This window comes from Neophocaena asiaeorientalis, unplaced genomic scaffold, assembly GCF_003031525.2.
Source record: "Neophocaena asiaeorientalis asiaeorientalis breed wild unplaced genomic scaffold, Neophocaena_asiaeorientalis_V1.1 scaffold357, whole genome shotgun sequence".
Classification (NCBI taxonomy): domain Eukaryota; kingdom Metazoa; phylum Chordata; class Mammalia; order Artiodactyla; family Phocoenidae; genus Neophocaena; species Neophocaena asiaeorientalis.
Window position 1 is genome coordinate 4957808 of NW_020173270.1, and position 1989 is coordinate 4959796.

Genomic DNA, 1989 nt, shown 5'->3' on the forward strand with positions numbered 1-1989 from the left:
CTCGCTCTCCCCTCGGACCAGCCCATTCTGCACCCCAAAAGACAAAGTCTCCGGCTCTCGCTACAAAAGGCTGGGAAAGCACCTAAAAGAGGGAGACATTTCAATGACAGGTAGGCACTCCACAGTGACAGCAAGGGACTGAAGGAGAAAGAAGGCTCCCTAGGATGGGAGCAGGCTGGGCTCACGAGGCTCACGTTTTAGAGCACTTGAAAAAGGGTCAACTTGATCTAATTGGGGAGGGGGGCCCCAGCCACTGGAAGGTGAAGTAGAGTTCATCAGATCATATTTCAAGGCCCTGGATGATATAAGAGTTCAGATCCTACTCTCTGGCTGGAGTGGGGGCGGGCGCCCAGAGCCACAGCCCCACAGCAGCCCGAGGAGGTTAAATTTCAGGGCTCCAGGGGACTTCAGGCCGCAGGTTGTTGCCTTGGGCTGGCAGAGTTCAGACCTCTGCATCTCTAGGGCAAGTCTCAATTTCTCAAAACTCCGGAGAGGGGCAGCCATGTGTGTGATGCAGGTATATGGAGAGGGCACTCAGGGGTGAATGGAGCTAATACCCTATAATCACAGAACCCTGAGGGCCGCATTTCAGATCCCAGTGGGAAGGGAAGGGAGATGTAAGGAGAGGGAGGAGCAAGAGAAAGAAAACATTTACAGGTCAGGACCCTGGGGAGGGGAGAGCAGCAGGGGGAGGGGGCGGTGCCTCGGTCCTGCAAGGTCCGGTCCCCCACCTCCCTGGGATCAGCGGCCTTGAGTAAACTTCTCCGGGAAGAACCCTAGCCTAGTCAGGGGCAAGGGTTCTGGAGCCTCACCTCGGGGAGGCATCTGGGAGAAGATACATCCCCGGGAGAGGGATGCTCCCAGCTTAGTCCCAAGAGGATTAAAAGGGGCCCCAAGCTTGAAGAGGTGGCATCTATGGGATGTGGAATGTGGACCCCAAACAGGAATACGGGGGAGAAAGACTAGAAACTAACCACCAGCGTCCCACAGCGCCGGGAGCCCCCAGCTGTCCCGTCACGTGATCGCCCTCCTAAATACCCTACCCTGCAACCAGCCAGGGACTCTCCAAGGACCGACGTAAGAGACCGGCAAAAAGAGAAGGGTGCCTCAGATGCCAGAGCCGGGGTGCATAAACAGATCTAAAGCAGGGGTTCTGGGGGCTGTGTGGGAAGGGAGTGTGATCTGAGCAGTAGACTCACGATGGGGTAGAGTATAAGGGAAGCAGATAAGGTTTGGAAATGGGAGTCTGATCCTGCGAGTGTGGGGTCCAGAGACCCCAGGAACAGTCCAAAGCAGCACAGATGCTGTCCTGAGGGTAAAGAGGGAGGAGGAAGGCAGAGCCCAAGACCCAAGGCTGAGAGGAGAGTTATTAGGAAGGCGCCGACACAGGGGCCAGGGCTCAGTCCCATTGGGGAGGGCAAGCTGTTATCGTCGCGCGCACTCCGGGGTGAAGAGGGTGTCGGGAGGGGGGCGGGGCTCTGGGACCAGAGCGGGAGCTGAATATTGGCTCCAAACCCTAGCGTGGGGTAGAGACCCCAAGAGACACACTGTGTTTGGGGGCAGTTCAGGACCCCAGCTCATCACCCCGGATGGCGGAAACGGTGGCAGAAAAGTCAGGGGAGCCTTCTGGGCAAGGAGTCGCCAACCCCAGCCTGGTCAGCTAGGCGAGGAGGCTGAGACCCAGATGTAACCAGCCCACTGTACCATGGGGGGCTGGGAGGCGCAGACACTCCCCCAGGCCAAAGAGCGCCGAACTCGAGGAGTGGACGAGCAGTCCAGTCAGTCATGCTGTCCGGGGGGACTGTACCTCAAGCTGGGAGGCGCGGCCCTGTGCCCGTTCTTAGGAAGGTCCAGACCCCAACCGCTTGAGCTGGAGGTAGGAGAACCCAACCTCCCACCTGGGGGCCGAACCCCGGGCGCGAAAACTGGGGTGAGGTTTGGGGGGCCCCGCCCCCGGCCTCCCCGCGCCCCGCCCCCAGCCGGAGCCCC

The 1989-nt window shown here is 59.5% G+C and overlaps 1 protein-coding gene across 1 annotated transcript in view; it reads right to left on the reverse strand.

Annotated features, from left to right (window-relative positions):
- The window catches only part of PIAS4 (protein inhibitor of activated STAT 4), a 23920-nt gene extending 22053 nt beyond the window's left edge, over positions 1 to 1867 (reverse strand). The window contains exon 1 of the mRNA XM_024745918.1: positions 1808 to 1867. The gene's annotated coding sequence lies outside the window, so the exon portion shown is untranslated. The remainder of the gene's footprint in view (positions 1 to 1807) is intronic.
- Between the last annotated feature and the right edge of the window lie 122 nt (positions 1868 to 1989).